This window comes from Enhydra lutris, unplaced genomic scaffold (assembly GCF_002288905.1).
Source record: "Enhydra lutris kenyoni isolate GAN:26980312 unplaced genomic scaffold, ASM228890v2 scaffoldscaffold30, whole genome shotgun sequence".
NCBI lineage: Eukaryota > Metazoa > Chordata > Mammalia > Carnivora > Mustelidae > Enhydra > Enhydra lutris.
Window position 1 is genome coordinate 13597860 of NW_019154114.1, and position 14079 is coordinate 13611938.

Below are 14079 nucleotides of genomic sequence, written 5' to 3' on the forward strand. Positions count from 1 at the left end.
CCCGCTACCTGAAGTAGTCTCAGCTGCTACTTCTCCGCCATCTTGACTCCTCCCACCCATATTTAACTTTTTGAAGAGCCGTCAAACTTGCCTGCAGCCTCTACCCCTCGTACACTCCTCCCAGCAGCGCCTAGTGAGTCCAGGTTCACCACAACCTCACCAGCACTTGTTAGTGTTCCTTTTCATATTGAATTAAAGCTATCTTTTTTATTGTAGCCACCCTAGTGGGTGGGAAGGGGTTATGTGACATATATTCTCTTATAATCTCTTTTTCTTCATTCTAAAAACAACATGGGCATTTTTTTTTAAGGTCATCTGATGTATTTCTGTAACTTGAATTCTAAGGGCTTTACAGGAATGCATCGAATATAAGTAAACTTACTTAACCAATCTTAAAAAGTACAAAATAATGCCATAGGTTTTAGAAAATTCAGAGACTAATATGTCAAAGAAAGAAAAAAAAGTAAAAATATCAACCTAATCTTTTTAAAAAATGGCTAAAATTTAGTTGTTAGAAATAAATTCAACCTGATGTGTTAATATTCTAATAGTGGGCAGAAATAATGTCACAAACTTAAATGACATAGCTTTGTGCTTTGTGTAACCTATTAATTGTCCAAAAAAGAAAAAAACCAAACCCTAAACATACAACCTTATTTTCATTGAACTTGCTGTATCTTGGTTTCGTCTCATTTTCTGTTCATGGTGGAAGTTTGAGGATAAGGTGGATAGATTCTGGAGAGTGGTTAGCCATGGCTGCCCCAGTTAGGGTTGGGGGTGGGGAAGGAGCCCAGCTGGAGGCCATCTAACTCATTCTGAGAGTGTTAGGGTAGGTTTCTCTGCACCCTGGATTTTTTGTAACTGAGATATAACTTGTATACCATAAAACTTACCATTTTAAAGTGTACGGCTCAGTCTTATTCTTTCTGCTGAGTTGTACAACCATTCCCAATAATTCCAGAACATTTTTATCATTCCAAAAAGAAAACAGTGCCTGTGTTCTTTAGCCATTGTTTCCCACCTCCCCCTGCCTCTGCAGCCCTAGGCAACAGCTAATTTTTCTGTCTGCCCATTTGCCACTTCTGGACATTCCATGCCAGTGGAATCATGTGATAGGTTGTCGTTTGCACCTGGCTTTGTATAATGTTCTCAAAGTTTATCCATGTCATAGCATGATCAATAGTTCATTGCTTTTTATGGCTGAGTAATATTCTGTTACACAGGTAGATCGCAGCTGGTTGATCTGTGCATCACTTGGTGGACGTTGGGCTTATTTCCACTTTTTGGCTTTTATGAATAATGCTGCCATGAACCTTACTCCCAGGGCCTTGCTTTCTTGGAGGAAATTATGATACTTGGAAGTTAAAGGTATTGGATGGTAGCCTGGTGGGGCTACCAGTGTCCAGTGGGGACACTGAAACAAGGCTCCGGGGACCAGTATTCCTTCCACACTCAACACCCTTCCACACTCAAGACCCTTTCAGAGCCCCCTTGAAGGACATAGCCCAGGGGTCTTCCAATCGCCTAGAAGCATGTCTCCTGGGGAGAAGTTTTCACGTCCACAATCACAGCCAACAAGAGACATGGATATTGCAGTTACCCTTTTTCTCTTTCTTTCTTTCTTTCTTTCTTTCTTTCTTTCTTTCTTTCTGGTTTGAGAGCCACTCGCACAAAGTGACAGGCTGCCTCCAACTTGGGCTCAATTATTTGGTAAAGCTTTTTGTTTATTTGACCTCTCCTGACCCAGGAAATAATTCTGACCAATCATAGCTGACTCCCTTTGGCCCTGAGGTCTGGCTGCTTTACAGCTGATGACAGAGGGGCCACACTGCTACCACATCTGAATTAATCCTTAACTCCAGAGCTGCGTGCTGTTCTCCAGATAGGTTGTATTTCTTCATTAGCTATTCCCAGGGCCCAGGGAGTCCCAGAGGATGTCAGAGTACATTAATTTTTATCATAACATGGAATCTTTCAGGTCTGAATGGCAGCACACAGCTGTCAGGGGCTTTCTGAACTCGATTACAGCTCCATATATCTCTAGGCAAAACAGAGGCAGGAGTCCTCATTGGCAAAGGAATGTACAAAATGCATGAGATGTTTTATTGTTTCAGTAACTTGACCATGCACTTAAGCACATTCCCCAACTAATTTTTTTTTCCTGATGTCCATGTAAGTTCACCTCTGCCATCTTACATTAAAACCTCCTCCCTTCACTGTGCCCATATAAGGTATATTTTAAATAAGCTCTTTTGCATAATGGTAATGAAATCATCATCTGGTACTTAGACAGCTATTCTATAAATATATTAAAAAAATGAATGTTCCCAAGATTTTTTAGCAGAATTTAGCAGAATTCATTTAGCAGATTGGTATTGCAGAGTTTATAAATAATGGCTTGTAATGCTTAATATTGCTTTGTGGCCACAAAATATAATTTTAATTTGAAGGAATGCTAATTTGTTTTCAGAAAGACAAGTTATTTCTTCATTGACTTTATATTCCCTACTTGTCAACAGAGTAGAATGCTTGGAGGGATGCATTTTACTTGGAGAAGAAGCCCAGGCATTATTTTAACTTTGTCAGCAATTGCAAGAACCCCCTCTAAGCAGCGTCCTGTACTCCACTCCGCTTGGTATGGATGTAAGGACCCCTCTCCACCTTTTCCCCACAACGAGGAAAGCACAGTCAAAGAGAGAAGGCCCTGTTTTCAGTTGTGAGGGTAAATGTGTTCTTAGTAGGCATCACCAAGTAATTTACCGCCGATTCTAGTCCTTCCCTCAAGTGTCCTGAAGAATTCTGATTTCTTTGTCATGGATGTGTTTTCTGAGGTCACATGCACTATTCATTTAATTTTTCCCTCTGCAGAGCAGCCAAACAGCATGAGCTCTGTGAGCCACTGAGCAGTTTCCCAAAGTGCTCACATCGCTGTTTATGTATAAGATGCACACAGGCAAACACTCCGTTTATCTTAACACAAACTAATTTTTAAAAACCCAAACCAGGGCAGCAACCCTCCTTAGCAGCTGTTTTTGCGAAGGGCAAGATTGAGAAATACAGATGTGTTGGTTTCCAGTGCATTTTTTTTTAAAAGGGGATGTAGGTGGTCCTTAAATCTGACAAAACTTAGGCAGGTGACGCATAAGTGACTGCTCTTTGGAGGAAGCTGACACAGAGAGAGGCTGTGTGGGTTAAAGCCAAAGTACTGACTCTGCGCGCAGTGCTGGAGCCGTGTGAGCAAGGATGCAGACACTGTCACCAGTGCCCTCTTACTTGATTCTCAGACTTTCAGTAGTTCAGCAGACTTTTGTTGCCTCTCGGACATGGCGCTGGCTGTGGGAGCACAAGAGTGACTCAGCCCTTCAGGGGTTTCTAGCCCACTGTCATGACTTACTCCTACTTGTGTCCGAGAAAACTGAGTTACGGAGGAAGTTGCGAGCTCCCTCTTCTCTAAATGGTGCCTGCCCCAGCACATCCCATCCACCAGCTTCTTCCCTTCCCGCATTCATATGAATAGTATTCACATTCTCTGGGTTCCCTTGTGGAGTTTATTGAACACTAGTTTGGCCTCCCAAGACTTCTTTCCTATCACGAGTGGTTTCTGCAGGACATGACCATCATTCATTTGTCAGATGAGCAAATGGGAATTTGCCAAGAGAGACTCTGGTTCGTTTGCATTTTCTCAGTCTGCGGGAGCTATGTTCAAGTGAAGTTACTGGCTTATGAGTGTGGTTGAATTTATCCTTACAGTTCCCACTCTTCCATCCTTAGTGTGCTTATCATTGATTGTCCAGTTTATTAAATATTCCCAAAGAGCCAGAGCACAGCAGTGAAGTACTGAATGCAAAGGGCAGAAGTGAAACTTGGGAACAAGTGGACCTTTAACACCAAAGGGTCAGACCTGCATTTGAGATCTCATGTCGTTTGGACTAAGTGCTGTTGGTGGCATAATTACCAAATGGGCGCATTTTTTCCTAGAAAGCCCCCTTGGCAGAAGTTGTAGGTATTTTCCTGTTGTACATCTTGCCCCATTTAGAATCAGTGAGGCTGAGATTTTGTTGCTGGGCCGGTATATGATAGGATGGGAAAATATAATCAAGGTAATGGACATGAGGCAAAAATTTAGGGAAACAACAAAAACAAGAATGTTTCTATTTTCTGTTAGTGTATGTACTGATGTTCTGGAATTCACTATAAGAAGTTGTAAATGGTGCATGAAATGAAAAATTCCCGGTGGTCTCCTGGGATAGAGCCAGTGCCCCACTCTATTCCTGCTGATTCGTGTGGATTATTTTCTTTATTCCAACTTAGAAAAAAAAAAAAGAAAAGTATAGCTGGGTTACCTTAACAGCAGAATCCACTCTGCGTTAATTATTATGCTAATACTCGATGGTATCCTTAAATTCTTGAAACATGTGGCTCCTTCAAATTTTAGAAGCACGGCTAGACAGTCACTGACCTCTTATGCTGATGTTGATTTTATGTGTTTCTATTTCTCTTGTTTTATTTGCTTGATTTCCTTGTATATTTATTGGCGCTCTTACCTCCCAGAGATACTGGGTAGGAACATGGAAAACCATGTATAGGTATTTTATAAGTATGGGAGACAATTATATACATATTTTATGTCTGTGAATTATTGATAGATAGCTTGTTCTTAAAGTTTAGCCAAGGTCTAGGAAACAGGCAGCCAAGAAAAAAATAGCCTGTTTTAGGTACCATCTCTCAGCTGATGTTAAGCAGTTTATGTTTTTCTCTAATTTTCACGACTAGCAAACAAGGTTGGTACTGTCATTCCCTTTAATCATTATTGCCATTGTGAGTTTGAGCAGCTATTTTTTCCAGCATGTTACCTTAAACAAGCATTTTTTTTTTTTAAAGATTTTATTTATTTATTTGTCAGAGCGAGCACAGGCAGACAGAGTGGCAGGCAGAGGCAGATGGAGAAGCAGGCTCCCGCTGAGCAAGGAGCCCGATGTGGGACTCAATCCCAGGATGCCGGGATCATGACCTGAGCCGAAGGCAGCTGCTTAACCAACTGAGCCACCCAGGCGTCCCTTAAACAAGCATTTTTTATGCTTGTTTGTCCATATACCACCTAAAGTCCCCTTGACTTTTACTGTGGATGTGCACACTGCATCTGGGCAGTTGAGGTCTTGCTGGACTGCTGGAGAGTCTGGAACCTTCGCTGGGCTGGAGAGAGCTGCACGAGAGAATGGCTGTGTTTCCGTTTATGCTGCCATCCATGAGTTAAAAATAAGCCAGTCCTAGTGATCTGAGCAGAGATCCACCTTAGAATTCTACAGTGATTTTTTTTTTTTCTTCCCCCATTTCTGGAAGAAACAGAAAACTTAACACTTACGATGTCTTAGAAACAGTTGTTTTTGGGACTTTGGGTCCTTAGGCCCTTTCTATTGAATTTCAGAGAATTTCCATATAGTATGAATTCCCACAGCTCCTTTGAGAAATGCCCCAGATGGTGTGACATTCTGTTTCAAGGAGGAATTGAAAAGTATTTCTCTTTACATAACATTACACTTAGCTCATTCTTTTGCTGTGTCTGAGATGGAATCCCCCAAAGCCACAATTGTGTTAATGTTCCGCGGGTGTTTATTTAGCCTGTAAAGGTCTGTCTCGTTTTCCGGAGGAGCGTGTTACGATTCAGTTTACAGATCCTCACTGTAATTCAACCCCATGATGGTTGCCCCTGCTCTTCACAGACTCTTGCAAAGCACCTTCTCAGTCCTCAGGTCTGACATTACATGTGGTTATTAGGCTGCTTGGATCATCTCAAACTGGTCTTGTCCTCAAAGTGTAAGTAACTCAGCCTTCGTGGATCAGCTAGAACCAAATCCAATTATCTCCTGCTTTTTTGGCTATATTTTAGGTAATAATAAATTGTAAAACGTGGCTATGGAATGTGATTAGTGAATCAAATGTCACTGGGAAGATAGCATTGATTTGATTCATTCATTCATTCAGTGATTCATTCATTCATGATGTACCAAAGGCTTACTTCTTACTACATGCAAACGAAGGCTGGCCAAACAAAGACTTCTTTCCTATGGACATTGATTGTAGTCTGCAGGCAAAGATAACGGACAGATCATGTCCCAAAGAGTTAAGCATTGTAGGAATGGACGTACCCTAAGCAGAATTGAAGCCCCTCCTGGGAGATGCTGCAGCTCAGAAGGTGATGTTCTGTTCACAATAAACTCTCACGATGTGCTAGTGTTGGGTCATTGCCAGTTACTGATGAGCATTCAGACTAGTTGGCAGGGTTGAGAATGGCAGTGGATGGTTGCGGAGGAAACAGGATCCTGGCCCTTGAGGGCTCAGTGTCAGGAGGAGCTTGGTGTCTTGGCAGGGACTTGTAGGCCACGGAACTCGGGAAACAGCTGAATCTCCTGACCCATGCATTTGTCTAGTGGTCATAGGTCGAAGGACCTTGTGCCCTTTGGTTGTATCAGTCTTTTTTTCAATCACCCTATTGCCAACCTTGTAAAAGGTCCAGGGAAAGTGTTGAGGAACTTCAGAAGAGGGCGATAGTGCCCATCTTCCAGATGAGGAACTAGGATTCGTTAAGCAAGAAGAGTCTCCTGAGTAGGCCTGGGGGACAGGGTGGGTTGTGATGTGTAGAAGGCGCAGCTGGGACTGAGTGAAGGACCCCCTTAGGTCCATCTAAGTGGACAAGTACAGTCAGGCAGAAAGCACTGTGTGTCCGAGTGTCAGCGAGGATCAGAAAGTCATGTGACACCAACATCACTCATTTCTCTGCTGTCCAGAAACCTGCATGCATATCATCATCATGGGTGAGATCTGGGTTGGAGATAGGCTGAAGTTCTGGCGTTTTATTTGAGTTTAATTTCTCAACATCATTATCAGAGCACTGCTGCCTGTAGATGTTCAGGGTGTGCACTGAACAAGTCTAGGGGTGCCATTCAGATAGCCCACTATCTGTGTTCAAGGCCCTGGCTCCACACAGAAAGCCTTCCTGTTCCCCAAGTGTAAAACCTGTGTGTTTTCCTGGCCCGGGAAAGATTTTGGTGGCAGATAGTCCTAGATCTCAGTTCTGGCCTCTTCAGCTACTTGGCAAGAAACATTTTGAACCTTGGTGTTTTCCACCGTAACATGGTACTGATGCCATCTGCCTTATGGGTGCTATGGTTGTTAAAATAGAATATTGACATTCCAAGAACTACCAGCATTTCCTCAGACTGACGTCATAGGACTGTCCGAAGTAAGCAACAAGTCTAGGCCTGTCTTGGTTCGCGCTACTAGACCTATGTGTTCAAGTGAGCGCTTACTGAACGGTCTCTCGGACTAACGTGTTACGCCCAGTTTTATAGGATGACAACACGGTGGACCTGCACCCCTGCTGCTACAGCGCTTATATGTGCACGTGAAGTTTCACAGGAAAGGATTTGTGTGTTGGGTCAGAACTTCCAGGCAGTTCTCGCCATGACGAGGTTTAGGAGTTGCCTGTGGAATTACACAGTTGCTAAATGCTGTACACATTCAGAGCAGGAACGTTCTTATGGGTGCAGTGGTCTAGGAAGGTTCTGCAGGGGACTTGGGGTTTGATCTGGCTCTTAAAAGGATGGGGTGGAGGGCAGTGAGCATGGGGGCTGTAGACATGGGCCCAGTATTCTCTCGTTTCTACACCGTTAACGTTGACCTGTTCTCTCTGCGAGTAGATTTTAACATCTTTCTTCTCCATTGTTTCTTGGCACCCAGGGCAAGGTGCATCGTCAATAGTCTATGCATATTTTACTTGACTTAGTCATATTTAACAGTTTTGTAGTCAACGCTTGTCAGGTACAAGGTGCTCTGCAAGTGGAGCCAGAGATATGGATATCACTAGGTGCAACTGCTGTGGTCCCACTGGGTGCGGTCAGCATGCGGATACACGAGTCGCTCCTCCTGGGGGTGTGAGTCAGGCCGCTAGCGGCACACAAAGCGCTCTTGTGTTTCTACCTTTTTTTTTTTTTTTTTTTTTAGTTGCATTTTCTGTATAGTAAAATTCACCCTTTAATAATGGAGTTGGGTAAGTTCTGATGAACACACAGTCATGGAGTCACCACAGTCAGGATACGGAACCGTTCCCTTACCCCACCTCCACCCCCCAAATTTGCCCTGTGGCTCTTTGGAGTCACTCCCACCCTACACCCAGCCCCTGGCAACCACTGATTTTTTTTTTTTTTTTTCTGTCTCTAGAGTTTTGCCTTTTCCAGAATGTTATATAAATGTACATATTCTGCACATAGCATTTTGAGTTTGGTTTCTCTCATATAGCATGATGCATATACTAGTTATCTTTTGCTGTTAAATCTCTCCCAAAACTTAGCGACTTAAAAGAGCAAATATTTATTACCTGACTCTGTTACTTTTCTGTTGCTGTTGTGATAAATTACCACAAATGTATTGGGTTCAAACAGCACTTATCCAGGGTGCAGGAATAGATATTCCTATTAGCTTTATATAACACAATAACAATATAATAATATTATAAATAAATCTATCGATTTATTTGGTATGAAATATTTTAATTATTACTACTAAAGGATTTTAACATGCTGGTTATTTGTAATCTAGTTCAATCAATTTTTAAATATCTTCATCAGTTTTTCTGTTAGACTCTCAAAATGTGTCGAACTGGACTACCAGTACTCATGGTAAGGTCAAATAAGGGAGAAAGTAGCGGTAGCAAGACCAGGTCTGGGATTTTGCAGGAGCAGAGCTAAAGGCAACAGGATATGGAGTGCTGGTGGTTGTCTTAGCTCAAGTTCCCTAGAAGTCAAGCCTGGGACAGGGACATATTTATCGGAGATTTAGGGGGCATATTCTCAGAAGAAGGTAGGGAGGAAAACAGATTGTGTTCAACTGGAGACTAGCTTCACCTGATCCCAGAGGTTCCTGAAGAAAGACTCATACCAGAGTTATCCTCCTTGTTAGCAGAGCAGCTGGGTCCGGGGCATGACTTTCTAGATGTGATGGTGCCTATCAGTCAAGAACAATTTTCTGAAGAAGTCTGCTCTTGGTAGTTGTGAAGGGGTACACTGGACCCATAATTTAAGATCTAGGCAGAACATCTTTAACGCTCATTCCATTGGAAATGTTGGGGACTGGAAAAATATTAATAGTTTCTAGAGATGCTGGTGTTGACTAATCATAGAGACTAAAGAAGAAGACGGAGTAGCATGTATTTCCTAAGTGTTACTAGTCAGGGGGCCAGTTAGAGAGTATCATCACCCACTAGAAATAAGGACATTAGGAAGGGGAAAGACTTGAGGAGAGAAGATGAAGAGTTTAGATTTGGGGTGGATATGAATGAGATTCTGGAACTTGGGAGGAAAATGGGGCTGGAGCTGTGGGTCTGAAGTTCATCTTTATAGACGTGTTGTTTGGAGTCCCTGGCTGGGAGAGGGAAGGCTGGAAGAGACAGAAGATGGGGTAGTGGTGACATTAGGAGGAGGTCCATTGTGACAGAGAAGTCTGGTTTCAATGGAGAGGAGGTTGTTGGGTTTCTTGATTGGGAAGTCATTGCTCTCCAGGCAGCTTTCAGAGATTCTGGATGGTCATGGGGAAGAATTCAGTCATCTTGATGATAAGAAGTGGGTTTGGGGCAAGGAAAAGAGATTATGAATCGAGACAAATATTTCTAAACTGTAGTCCACAAATGGGAAGTGAGAGGCTGGGGCCAGTTGAAAGAGCCCTAGTGTCAAGTAGATGTTTTTCTCTTTCCAGCCTTCCTTCTCCTGTCTGTCCTCCTTCCTTTCAGTTTCTTTTCTCCACTTTCTTTCCTTCTTTCTGCATTTTCACTTTGTAGATGGTCAAAAAAATCTGATTAGCCTGAAGAGAGTAAGAATAAGCCAGTGGAGCATGAGCTATCGGAAAGGCCCGAAAGAGAAAGAGAGAGGGTATAGTCAATAGGTGGGATGCTAGAAGAGTTGTACACCTGAAACTAATACAGAGTGATATGTCAATTATATCTGAATTTAAAAGAAGAAAAAAACAACAGGGAAATGAGAGGAAAACTTAGAGATCAGCTCTCTGAAAGCCAGTTAGTGACAGCCTTTCTACTAGGACCCCCTTCTGTTTATTATCACCATCTGGCACTCTTTCAGTATGAAGTATCACTTAAGGCTACTGTGGCTCCAAAGCTTGGCCCATCATTGCTTCCATGAATGAGCAGGAGCACTACCCCCTGCTGAAGAACAAGGTCGCCACTCTTTTTACGACTGAACAGTTGTTCTCTGGCCCAAAGGAATGTGTTGGCCCCAGTGGGCAGGAATGCTGCTTCCCAGGCATCATCCCCAGCAGGCCCAGAAAATGCCAGGGTCCCCTCTTGCTGTGGGTAGATTAGAACCAAAGAGAAGCAGCACACCCCCTTTCGTTGGGATCTTCTGTACATTGAAGACCTCTCCTCTCCTCACTCACCTCTCACAGACCACAATCCACCAAAGAAGAAAAGAAATCAGACCCGGAGTGCTGACTAACATCTCAGCTTTGGAATTGGAATGATACTATTTTTGTTTCCCTTCTATCTTTATAGTTTGAACTTTCCTTTTGATATTCTGTAAATATTCATCATCTCAGAGCCTTTTGAATTGCAATGGCTTTTAGTCAAAACTGAACAAAATGTGCCATTTGAATAATAAAAACCTCATTAAAGTGAGGGAAAAGAAATTCTTTTCCTTTTGTACAGACCAATTAACTGTCTTTACAATTAAAAAAAAGTCCAACACTTTATAGTTTCATATTCCATAAGCCTCTTTTTAATTAATGGAGGTGACAAGTTTTAGGTACAGGGTACATATTTTGCCTCTGGTGTTGTGCAATTAACATTAATGAAGGGTATTAAAATTTGGTGAAAGAGGAGAGGGTTTCCCATGTCCTCTGTGGATTCATGCCCCCAGGCTGAGGTCTTTGGTAGCAGGTTTCTTGGCGTGTTTTGCATTTCCTTGAGAAAATATACAGGCAAGGATAAGGGTAACTAGAGGAGGCCATGTTGTTGCTAAGAGGTATGGTGTCAAAATTCTGAATGCCCAGGCCTATCCTAAAGACATGGAAACACTACAAAAATCAACTTTGAAGAATTGCATTTTCTCGCGTGGATAGAAGGGAAGGGTATAGAGACAAAGGAAGTAACAGTGATTTGGCCTGGCATGTACCTTGCAAAATATTGGGATTTTACTCATCACAAACTTGGGTGGGGTGTATGCAGCTGTTCTAAGTTTACAGGGAGAGGAGACAGGTTATAGATGTTAACTACCTGGCCACAAGTCAGGTAAGTATAATATCATGACTGAGCTAGAATTTCTGTCAGCACTTAGCTCTGTCCATTTAAGGGGGCTTATCTAAGAAAGGTGTTGAACAGTAGCTTTGAACTCACCTGATCTTTTTGTTTTATTTTGTTCTTATTCACTTATTTCCTTCTTTATTTATTTTAGCTGGTTCTGATTCTTATTTGGACCACAGGATGTTTGTTTCTAATCCCTTGTTTTCCTGTTTGTAAAATGTTGATAATAATACATATCACCTAAGTTTCTTATGTACATAAAGTTTTAATAAATGCTGAATCCCCATTTATCACTCAAAGGAAAAAAAAAAAAAAGAAAGAGGAAAAAGTATCAACAACTGAAAAAGTGGCCCAGATATTTGAGATGAAAACTGAAAGGAGCTCACGTATAAGTCATATTCACTTGGCACTTTCCCCCTTCCTCTCTCAAGGTTTTTATTTTTTCCAGCTGTCTTGCCTTACTACAAAATATGGGTTATTTTGGTTATAAATGAGTAAATTCTGTTTCGATTTGAAATGGGAACTGATGAATGTTGTAGGTAGACCAGATGTCTCAAAGCATTTTTTGTCCACCTGTTCAGAGAGTAACTGGATTGTTGGGGGACTGTGCATTGACAACTGGGGGAACCATAAGTGAAAAACAGATGATCCCACCCAAACACATCTGATCTCAGCCATATCACTACTTTTAGGTCTTAGGTAGGTGATGGATTGGAAATATATCAGGCAACAGAACAAGTAAGATAGTTTCTCACTGAGACTTAGATTGCCTGGTGGCAATGAGATTTACATAAATACTTTTAAAAAAACCCTGAAGTGATTTTTTCCCCCTATTGATAAATTAATTCGTGCTTGCTACCAAGCATTTATTATGAATTCTTAATGAAATTAGTATCATTGGAATCATTAATAATGTCATTAATATTATGAATAATTAATGAACTAATATCACTTATTAGCAAACTAAGAAAAAGTGAATAGGAAGGAAAACTTCTCAGCTCACTATATAAGGCTGGTATGCTTTGATTTGAAAACCAGATAGAAACATCACAAGAAAATTACAGACCAGTATCACTTATGAATATAGATGTATACATCTTCAGCAACATATTAGCAAACCAAAAGCAGCAATATCTGAAAAGGGTTATACACCATGGCAAAGTGTGATTTATCCAAGGAATTCTAGGTTGGTTTAACATCTGAAAGTCAATGTAATATACTGTATCAGTAAAATAAAGAATATGCCATTGGACACAGGAAGAGCATTTGAAAAAGTCCAGCACCCTTTCAAGATAAAAAAACACTCAACAAACTTGGATTATAAGGCCATTTCCTCAACCCGATAAAGGGCATCTACAAAAAACCCCATACCTAATCTTATGCTTAATGCTAAAAGATTGAATGCTTTCCCTTTAAGATCAGGAAACAAAATAAGGGTATTAAGTCTCACCCCTTCCATTCATTATTGTGCTGGAAATTCTAGCCAAAGTAATTGAGGGTGGGAAGGAGACATTCTGATTGGAAAGGAAAAAGTAAAACTATCTGTATTTGCAGGTGAAATGATCTTATGTGTAGAAAATACTAAGAAACCCACTTAAAAAAAACAATTAAATCTAATAGATAATTTCAGCAAGGTTGGGGGATAAAAAGTAAATATGCAAAAATCAATTGTATTTCTCTACACTAGTAATCAACAATTCCCAAATCAAATTAAGAAATCAATTCTATTTGCTATAGCATCAGCAAGAAAAAAAAATACTTAACAGATATGTTTAATGAAAGATGTGATAAACTTGTATTTTAAAAGCTATATAATGTTGAAGAAGAAAATTAAAGAAGACCTAAATGTATATAAAGACATCCCATGTTCATGGATCAAGAGACTTAATATTGTTAAGAAGTCAATATTCTCAAAATTAATCTTTACAAAAAAATTTTTTTGTAAAGATTTTATTTATTCATTTGAGACAGAGAGAGAGAGAGTGAGTATAACCAGCCAGGAGGGGCACAGGGAGAGAGAGAAGCAGACTCCCCGTTGAGCAGGGAGCCCAACTCAGGGCTACATTCCAGGACCTGGAGATCATGACCTGAGCTGAAGGCAGACACTTAACCAGTTGAGCCATCCAGGTGCCCATGATCTGCAATTTTAATGTAAATTTCATCAAAGTTGCTGTTGGCTTTTCTTTTTCCCTTCTTCTTCTGCTTCTTCTTCTTCTTCTTCTTCTGCTGCTGCTGCTGCTGCTGCTTCTACTTCTGCTTCTTCTGCTGCTTCTGCGTCTGCTTCTCCTGCTTCTGCTTCTTCTTCTGCTTCTTCTGCTGCTTCTGCTTCTCCTTCTTCTGCTGCTGCTTCTCCTTCTTCTGCTTCTGCTTCTCCTGCTTCTGCTTCTGCTTCTTCTGCTTCTTCTTCTGCTGCTGCTGCTTCTGCTTCTTCTGCTGCTGCTTCTTCTGCTTCTGCTTCTTCTGCTTCTGCGTCTGCTTCTTCTGCTTCTGCTTCTTCTGCTTCTGCTTCTGCTTCTTCTTCTGCTTCTGCTTCTTCTGCTTCTGCTTCTGCTGCTTCTGCTTCTTCTGCTTCTTCTGCTTCTGCTGCTTCTGCTGCTGCTGCTGCTGCTTCTGCTTCTCCTTCTTCTGCTTCTGCTTCTCCTGCTTCTGCTTCTGCTTCTTCTGCTTCTTCTTCTGCTGCTGCTGCTTCTGCTTCTTCTGCTGCTGCTTCTTCTGCTTCTGCTTCTTCTGCTTCTGCGTCTGCTTCTTCTGCTTCTGCTTCTTCTGCTTCTGCTTCT

General features: G+C 41.5%; 1 protein-coding gene across 1 annotated transcript in view; it reads left to right on the plus strand.

The window, feature by feature from the left end:
* LOC111152819 (WW domain containing oxidoreductase) overlaps positions 1-14079 on the plus strand; it is a 1002850-nt gene that overhangs the window by 326760 nt on the left and 662011 nt on the right. The window lies entirely within an intron of this gene.